At 39.1% G+C, this 9,940-nt stretch overlaps 1 protein-coding gene across 2 annotated transcripts in view; it reads right to left on the reverse strand.

Annotated features, from left to right (window-relative positions):
* Positions 1-9,536, reverse strand: part of DMD (dystrophin) — a 1,657,593-nt gene extending 1,648,057 nt beyond the window's left edge. For both annotated transcript variants that reach the window (XM_029929473.1, XM_029929472.1), the window contains exons 1-2: positions 9,447-9,536; positions 7,762-7,839 (exon numbers count right to left, since the gene is read on the reverse strand). The gene's annotated coding sequence lies outside the window, so the exon portion shown is untranslated. The remainder of the gene's footprint in view (positions 1-7,761; positions 7,840-9,446) is intronic.
* Between the last annotated feature and the right edge of the window lie 404 nt (positions 9,537-9,940).

The raw sequence follows: 9,940 nt of genomic DNA on the forward strand, positions 1-9,940 counted from the left end.
ACCCATGGTCACAGTTCCCGGCCACTGGCCCCTCTCAGAAGGTCGGAGCTTTCACTGCTTTAAGGTAACAGCTCCCACCTTCTGGTCACTTTAGGCTTAGGGATAAAGGCTATTAACTCACACTAATCCCTGCATGTTTCACCATTCATTGTTAGTTCCTTTAAGTCTTCTCACGTTTCTGTATGGATTTACTTCGTTACAGTCCCTTTTGCTTTGTCTTTGGAGGCTTTCTGTTTGATGCCAGCGATGTTAATGAGAACCTTGGATTAGGGGGCGAATGTATCAGTGGAAACCGCAATGGACTTTAAAGACGAAAGGCTGTTCCCCAGCCTATGTGAGGCACCACATACGAATACTGATCTCTGGCCATTGGTAGGGAGAGCGAAGAGTGTTCCTTAATAATGACAAAGAACTGTCCAAATGCCTGTTTGAGAGCTCGGATTTGGATTTAGCTAATTTAAATGAAATGATAAACTATTGCTTTTCCTGAAAATCCAACTTTATGGGGCAGGAGGTTTACACATAGTGGACACATATTTCATAGAATCATCTGTGCTTTGGAGTATCAATGGGAAGAAAATCGCTATTAAATCTACAGTTTATTTATGCTATCCATATTCTCAATTATTTATGTATTTGTTTCTTTCTTTATTTCTTAAATGTGTTCTAATCTGACAATGGCGAAGCAAAGGCTATGAGGAAAACTGCATTTCTGACTGCGCCATCCAGTGCGAGCACCATCTGCTTCCACTGCCCGTATGGAACCAGCTCCCTGAGCTGCCCAGGCAGCAAGGCATCTCGGCTTCGGAGAACCCCAGGCGGCACAGGCCTGCCCAGGCCCCGCAGCACTCTGCAAGGCTATGCGGGAGGAGGAACGTGTCCACAATCCCTGCATGACTGGAAAAGGACGGTTGGTCTGAATATGGGAGAACGCACAAGGGAAAGACCAAAAATGAGGAGATATTAAAGGGCAGGGAAAAAGCCCGCGGTGTGGCAAAGCCAAAAGAGGGAAAGCCTGAGAGCCATGGAAAGCCAAAAGAAGAAGAAAAGGCAGCGAGTGAACCAAAGGCTGCAGAAACGTGCCCAGCTCAGGATGGCGCTCCCAGGAAGGCGAAAAGAAAAACCAACAAGGGGCTGGCTTGGGCCTCAAGGAATACGAGGCCATACACAATCTATATTGGAGGAACGAGGGGATGAGAGAATTCAAAGACATGGCCAAGGTGTAGGATGAGGTGAAGAAAACCATGCAGAAATGGTGGTGGCTAGATGGATGCAAAAATGTTCATAGGAACCCTTCTACCCAAGGGAACTCAGGGGTGACTGCAGGGCCCCACAAAGGGGCTCTGAAGACTTTCCTTTTGCTAGTGCCCTTGGCAGGCATTTGCTAGGCCCTGAGCTTTAAACTTACGCTAATACTTTTGCGTTAGAATTCCCTCTTGTTATCAGTGGTCTTTTGACCCAACTAGAGCACTCTATCAGTAGCAGAATTTGCACTGCAAAGAGATTGTAAATCTTGGAAAACTAAGGCAGCCTATAACATCAAACAAGTATTTCCATTAAATGGTCTTTGTGGGTTTAGTAGTATTTCCGTTATGCAACAAGTTGTATTACATTTTAATTGTTGATAATAAGTTGCCTGGATAAAAATGGTACTGTTTTTAAATACCTTTCTTATAAGTGTTTCTTTGTGGTTAACTTATTTATTAACTTTTTCTCTAATTGTTAAAAGAACTGGTTTTATTAGCCATTCAATTCATAGCAGCCCCTTTATTTTTAGTCACTGTCATCCCCTTCAGAGCTATGTTCAAAGCCTAACAATGTCTTCGCATGTTTTTCACATGCGGGTACCCGGATACCTCTCTGATCCCTTTCTCTTCTGTGTTTTCTCCACACTCAGTCCTGTCTCCCTAATAAGTACTGTTTGCAAACGTTTTGTTTCTCCCCACGTTTTATCCCTCTGCCTGAACCAGTTTCCTATAGATGATGCCGTAGCTCAGTCCCTCACTTCCTTCCAGGCTTTACCCATACCACAATTTAACCGAGAGGTCTTCCCACAACTCCTATTCTGTTTATCTCTTATTCGTTCACTTAGCTATCACCATATACATTCCCAATATTACTGTCCTCTGGTATGTGACTGTAAACTCTGTGTCATAAAGGGTTGTGTTTGTTCTGATCCCTGACTGTAGTGTTCCTACCACCTGCATACAACTTAACATATACCAGACACTCGTCTATGGCCATACCACCCTGAACGCGCCCCATCTTGTCTGATCTTGGAAGCTAAGCAGGGTCGGACCTGGTTAGTACTTGGAGGGGATACATATACTAGACACTCGCCAAATAATGTGCTGAATGTAAATGTACTAACATTATTATTTAAGGTGTGATTACTCAACTTCTCCAATCAATGCCTTCATTCCAATTTGAGAATCTGTGATTTTTAAAAGGAAATTTGAAACAGCCCTGTCTACTATTTTACTTAACATGCCAATTTATGTGTATCCTGCCTCAGGCTCATTTATGCATCTAATATAGAATATACCTAAGCCCATCTTTAGGGAGAAAAATCCTGCTCCTAAACATTCTCTTTGATTTAATTGTGTGTTTATTCTGTATGGTAATAATCAGAGGCTAATAAACATGTTCCTGGGAATCTCTTCCATTTCTTTTGTACTTTCTTTCTTTTATTACAAAATAATGGAGAAGTATAGAATGATAATAAATTTACCTTTGAACATTTATATTGTGTCTTTTAGCCTGGGGCTACTTCAAGTAAAGGTTATTTCACTCTGGGTTTTGGTTTCCACTTGAAAATGTTTTACTTGAGATTCTGTCCTTTTCATACAGAGACCTCAATTTTATGCCATTCCCTATTAAGGCTCTTGGTCAAATGGGAGAATTGTGGAAACATGTTCTTTAAGGGCTCCTTCTCAAATTTCAGCCCTCATCTCGGGGTCTTTGCCTGCTCAAATAATGGGAAGTTCTCAGGGTTTTATATTCCCAGAAAGAAATATGACCATCTGAGAAAAGATCCATAAAACACATTAATCATATGCTAATTTTGTATATTCACTTATCACATTTCATTAAACAATTTCATGAGAAAATCCCGCGTACTGTCAGATTGGTAAATAGGCCACTGTCGGCATTTGGGAGGTTGTAAGGTTAGGTTTACTTTACCTTCAAAGTTCCTCTTTTCTTTCACATTAAAAAACTAGGAATTGAAGTATAACATACATACAGAAAAGTGTACTCCTCTGATTCCTAAACTGATGAAAAATTTTGCTGGTTTTTGAAATTCAATTAAAAGAAATAGTAGGGGCACCTGAGTGGCTCAGTCGGTTAAGCGTTCGACTTCAGCTGAGGTCATGATCTCATGGTCCGTGAGTTTGAGCCTCACGTCAGGCTCTGTGCTGACAGCCTGGAGCCTGGAGCCTGCTTCCGATTCTGTGTCTCCCTCTCTCTCTGCCCCTCCCCCACTCATACTCTGTCTCTCTCAAAATAAACATTAAAAAAAAAAGAAAAACATTTAAAAAATTACAGTAGGTATACTTTTGTGTCTCATCTCTTTTGCTCAAATCTCTTTCAGGAGATTGATCCATCCTATGTACTGCGTGTATTTGTTCATTTTCATTGCTTTATAGTATGCTATCACGTGAATACACTACAGTCATTTCCAGTTTTGGCTATTAGAAATTAAGCTACGCTGAGGGGTGCCTGGATGGCTCAGTTGGCTAAGCATCAGACTCTTGATCTAGGCTCAGTTCACGATCTCACAGCTTGTGAGATGGAACCCCACATTGGGCTCTGCACTGACAGCAGGGGGCCTACTTGGGAGATTCATTTTCTCTCTCTCTCTTTCTCTCTCTCTCTCTCTCTCTTTCTCTCTCTCTTCTTCTTCTTCTTCTTCTTTCTCTCTCTCTCTCTCTACCTTTCTCCCTCTGCCCTTCCCCTGCATGCACATGTACTCTCTCCTCTCTTTCAAAATAAATATTTTCTAAAAAGTTGCTATGAACATTCTCTCTCTACAAACAACACACACACATAAACACATACAAACACACACACACACACACAAAGAGAAAGATAAATGGTAGTTATATACTAAGCCTAAGAACAAAACTGTTGGATTATAAGAATTATGCACTTATGCATTTATTATATAATGCCAAACTATTTTCAATGGTTGTCTGAATTACATTTCTACCAGTTAGGAGTTCAGGTTATTCCAAATCCTCACCTTCAGCATCATCAGCTCTTCTAATTGCAGTCATTTTTATGAGTTTGTATTGTTATCTCATTGCAGTTTTAAATTTTCCCAATTACTGCTGAGGTTGAACATTTTTTTATATTATTCATCAACTTTTGAACATCTTTTGTGAAGTTCCTGTTCAAATTTTCTGACCATTTTTTCTATAGGATTTTTTTTCTCATCCTGTCAAATCTAATACTTAAAAAAATAAACTATAGAGGAAATCATAGGAGGAATCTGGTATGCTCAATAGTATAAAGGTATCATTCTTCCAAAATTGATCTATAGATTTAATCCAGGGGCACCTGTGTGCCTCAGTCTGTTAAGCATCCAACTTGGGCTCAGGTCATGATCTTGCGGTTCATGGGTTCAAGCCCCATGTCAGGCTCTGAGCTGACAGCTCAGAGTCTGGAAGCTACTTCAGATTCTGTGTCTCCCTCTCTCTCTGCCCCTCCCCTGCTTGCACTCTGTTTCTTTCTGCCTCAAAAATAAATAAACATTAAAACCAATTTTTAATGCAATAATCCACATGGAATGATGTTTGTACATGTATAGACAAAGAGGAAAAATGGAAGTGAATTCAAGTCCAAAACAGAATATTTGTACCAAGAAATTTTTATGAGACACCTAGTACTAGAGAGCAATGAGTAAGTAAGATTCTTTTTAAGAAATGGTATAGTAACAATTAGATTCTAAAGGAAAGGGAAAGGGAAAGGGAAAAGGAAAGGGAAAGGGAAAGGGGAAGGGAAGGGAAGGGAAGGGAAGGAAAGGAGGAAGGAAGGAAGGAAGGAAGGAAGGAAGGAAGGAAGGAAGGAAGGAAGGAAGGAAGGAAGGAAAGAAAGAAAAGAAAGAAAGAAAGAAAGAAAGAAAGAAAGAAAGAAAGAAAGAAAAAAGAAAAAACGAACCAGAACCTTAAGCTATTCTTCATGTCAAATTCAATCATCAATTTTACGTGATATGTAGATACAAATTCAAATGACAAGACAATGAAGCCTATGTAGAAGGCAACAACATAGACTATCATAATGGTTTGGGCAGGCAAATATTTCTTAAATGGGACACGAAATTATTAGCTAAACATTTATCAAAATGAACTACATCAGAATGAAAAATTCTGCTTTATCAAAAGACACCAGTAACTAAAAATGTAATCCAGAAGCAGAAAAAACATTTGCAATGCAGAAAACAAAGGATTCTTATCCAGCACATAGAAACAGCTCATAATATTGATGAAGTTCAAGTTAATTTTTCTCCTTTTGAATCAGGCCTCTGGTTTCACCTCTAAGAAATATTTGGTTATCCCAAAGTCATAGAGATTTTCTTTTATGGTTTCTCTGTTTTATTGCCAGAATTTCTTTTGTCATATATTGACAATTGTGGAATTGGTGTGCCTGGGGGTGGCTCAGCTGGTTAAGCATCTGACTTCAGCTCAGGTCATGATTTCACAGTCTGTGAGTTTGAGCCCCACCTCGGGCTCTGTGCTGACAGCTCAGAGCCTGCATCCTGCTTCGGATTCTGTGTCTCCCTCTCTCTCTCTGACCCTCCCCCTCTCATGCTCTGTCTCTCTCTGACTCTCAAAAATAAATAAATGTTAAAAAAATTTTTTAAAAGAAAACTGAAATTAATAATTATAACATATAGAAGAAATCAAAAAATTCATAATCAATAACAAGTAGTATGCTGACGGGAAGAGATCAGCTACATCAAATAGACTGGATATAATAATTCTTTGAATTTGCTGCTCTCTTCCTTGCTTTGTACATTTTGTAATGGACGATAGGGAACTGATATCTAAAAAGATATTTCTTCATGTAAATGCTAATATCTTGAAAACAATATTCTCAATTTTTGTGATATTGATCTTTCAAAAGGATCTATCAGACTGATATGGAGGCAAACATTTTAGAGACTGTTTTTTTATGCCTGCACAAAATTTGAAAAGTTACAGTTAATCACTTCCAAAAATGATAAAAATCCATACTGATTTTATAAGGCAATTTTCATAGATTAAATATGACAATAATCCTAAATTCATAAAAGCAACCAAATGCCGCCCAGCCTTCACCACCATTACTCACGTGATGCCCTCTCTGTAGCAGGTGGGTTGAACAACATTTGGCAGAGTATGTATCACAGCTAATCTATCACTGATGATGGTTATTTTAAGAGTATGTGAGCAATTTATTTGAATTTATCCTTGAAGGAGAGATGTAATGTAATTAGGAAGCTGCTAATCTTTCAATTAGAAAGATTACAGGAAGTTGATAAGAAAGGAGGGCTGCGTCTAATATCATGATAGAGGGGAGGAAGTTCAAGATTAGTCTAAGGCAACAAGAACTCCTCTCATCTACATACCTGTTAAGTATAATTGTTGACTTTCTTTTCTTTTTTTTTCCTTTTATAGTTTGTTGTCAAATCAGTTTCCATATAACACCCAGTGCTCATCCCCACAAGTGCCCCCCTCCATGCCCATCACCCCACTTCCCCATGCTCCCTCCCCCTTCAGCCCTCAGTTTGTTTTCAGTATTCGAGGTGCTCATGGTTTGCCTTCCTCCCTCTCCTGAACTATTTTTCCCCTTTCTCTCCACCATGGACCTCTGTTAAGTTTCTCCTGTTCCACTTGTATGTGCAAACATATGGTTTCTGTCCTTCGCTGCCTGACTTATTTTGCTTAGCATGACACCCTCCAGGTCCATCCATGTTGCTATGAGTGGCCAGATTTCATTCTTTCTCATTGCCGGATAGTATTCCATTGTATAGATAAACCACATATTCTTGATCCATTTATCTGTTGATGGGCATTTGGGCTCTTTCCATGTTTTGGCTATTGTAGACATTGCTGCTATGAACATTGGAGTACATGTGCCCCTATGCATCACCACTCCTGTATCCCTTGGGTAAATCCCTAGCATTGCTATTGCTGGGTCATAATTGTTGACTTTCTAATATCACACATGCATGTTCATCTAGTTAAACTAAATCAAACCTAGCAATAGAAAACAAATTTGCAGTTCTGTATGTTGAAGTAGTGATTTTTTTTGTGTAACTTTCCTACATGGATGTGGTATCTAACAAATGTGGCCTTAATTCAAGCAAACTTGACCATCATCATGTTTCAAAACACATTACACACACAAAAAAAAAATACTCAGCCTAGTAAAAGCCATTTGTTGCACAGAGCACTGCTCTAAGAAACTGACGTTCACCAAAGGACTTAATATGTCCTTCAAATATAACTGCATCAAGTAAATCTGAAAACAACACAGAGTGCACTATTGGGTCTGAGTCACTCCCTTCCCTGCCTTTTTTGACCACATACATTTACTCGCTGAATCTCAGTAGCCCCCAGCAGATGCACATAAACCAGAACACATAGTCTTAATAATCACTACTGTGACTTTTAAGAGAATTTGAGAAGGTCTCCCTGCATCTGGGGACAAAGCCCTCACTGAAACATTAAGCACCCTGTCTCCTGGTTTCCAGACTCTGTCCAGGTCTCCACTTACATTATTTTTCTGCAGGACGCGCAGTGCCTTGTTGACATTGTTCAGGGCATGAACTCTTGTGGATCCTTTTTCTTTTGGCTGAAAACAAAATGAAACAATGTTTACTGCCCAGCAGAGACGGATAATCTACTAGAAATGAAACAGTGTATACATTTCACTTCTAAGTTTGAATATTTTAAATGAACACAGGCTGTGGGACATTAATGTAATACACTTAAGTGCTCTGAGTTAATTGTCTTTGTCATAGGACTTTCTTAGCCTGAATCAACTGCTCCTCAAGAAAAACAATAGCTTTTTTTTTCCCCTTCAAAATCTATTGTGATTACCATCTCTTCATTCTACAGCCCAGGTGGGGATTACTGAATGACCAGGAAGAGAAGCAACATTGGATAAGGGTTTATTAGCAGGGTAGATAAGTGAGTTTATTTCCACACGTTTGAAGAAAGTATAAAAGAGACTTGAGCCTAGAAAATTATATAATGCCAAACAGGGGTAAGTCCAACTATTTTTGTCAACATTACCTTATCTGTCTTCATCAATGAAGCTCAAAACCTCAAACCTCTTTGGCTCGATAACCCTCCCTCTCAATCCCCCAAATCCCATCTCATTCTCTAATTTCAACACTGACATTTGCACAGTGCATTACAATATGTGGATTAACTCACTTATCCAGTTGCAGAGTTTTAGAAATTCTGCCATCATGACGCCTGCCATATTCACTTCCAAAATGAGATCTGCACCTTAAGAAATTTGTAACCACACAGTAAATCTACAGATGGTCCCCAACATGAGAGTTTGATTTAGGATTTCTTGAATTTATGATGGTTTAAAAGTGAGACGGATTCAGCAAAAACTGTGCCTCACATTGTAATCTTGGATCTTTTCCCAAGCTAGTGATAACCCAGTATGATACTCTGGTGACAGTGGGCAAGGGCAGTGAACCACAGCTCCCATTCAGCCATGCGATCATGAAGGTAAACAACCAATGCACTTACAACCATTGTGTTGTTCACTTTCAGTCAAGTATTACATTGTATGAGACAGGCAACATTTTATTACCATATAGGCTTCATGGTAGATGAGTTTCCCCAACTGAGCATGTTTAAGGTGGCATAGGCTAAAGTATGAGGTTCGATAGGTTTGGTGTATTCAATCTATTTTCAAATTATGATATTTCCAATTTATGATGGATTTATAGGGATGCAACCCCATGGTAAGTCAAGGAAGATCTGTATTATTAACCATAGCCACAGTGTTGTACAGCAGTTCTCTGGAACTTAATCATCTTGCAACTCCTCATTTTCCATATCTCAAGTTAAATGTTCTTGGCACAAAAAGAAATGAACTTAAACAACTTAAAAGATCATTATAAATAAAAGCCTTATAAAAAGACATTCAATAACAAAGATACCCAATATTATGAACAAATAACATCTATTACTTAACCTAAATTGTATTACTGAAAAGTGTCCCCTTCTAGTTCTACATATGATAGAGTATGCCACAATAAAAACAATATTGAAGATTGAGTTATTCAGGAATAGGTCTTCTATTGCTAGTTACGTTGGTAATTACTAAATTAATGCATTTTAGTAGCTCGAGTAAAACTATACTGATTTCATCTCTGATTTCTTAGTAAATTCTCCTAAGGTTAATGTGAACTTTCTTATAAATAATTCACATACCAGTTTTTGCCCTGTCAGGCCTTCCAGAAGATCTAGGAGGCGTCTCCCATCCTGCAGATCACTGAAGAGGTTCTCTATGTGCTGCTTCCCAAACTGAAACATGAAATATACCCAATTAAACCAAGCACTGCTCCAGTGATCCATTTCCATGATTATGCCTTTTACAAGTGAAAGTTATGTTTAAGAATAGGTCATGTATTGGAGCACCTGGGTGGCTCAGTTGGTTGAACATCTGACTTTGGCTCAGGTCATTATCTCACAGTTCGTGGGTTCAGGCCCCGCACCCGGCTCTGTGCTGACAGCTCAGAGCCTGAAGCCTTCTTCAGACTCTGTGTGTATGTGTCTCTCTCTACCCCTCCCTGACTCATGCTCGCTCGCTCACACTCTCTCTCCCTCTCTCTCAGAAATAAATAAACAATTTAAAAAAAGAATATGTAATATATCTAATTCTTAAACTGCCAAGGGTGAAAGATGAAGAGGGAACCTCCAATTCA

Source organism: Suricata suricatta, chromosome X (assembly GCF_006229205.1).
Source record: "Suricata suricatta isolate VVHF042 chromosome X, meerkat_22Aug2017_6uvM2_HiC, whole genome shotgun sequence".
In the NCBI taxonomy this organism is placed as follows: Eukaryota; Metazoa; Chordata; class Mammalia; order Carnivora; family Herpestidae; genus Suricata; species Suricata suricatta.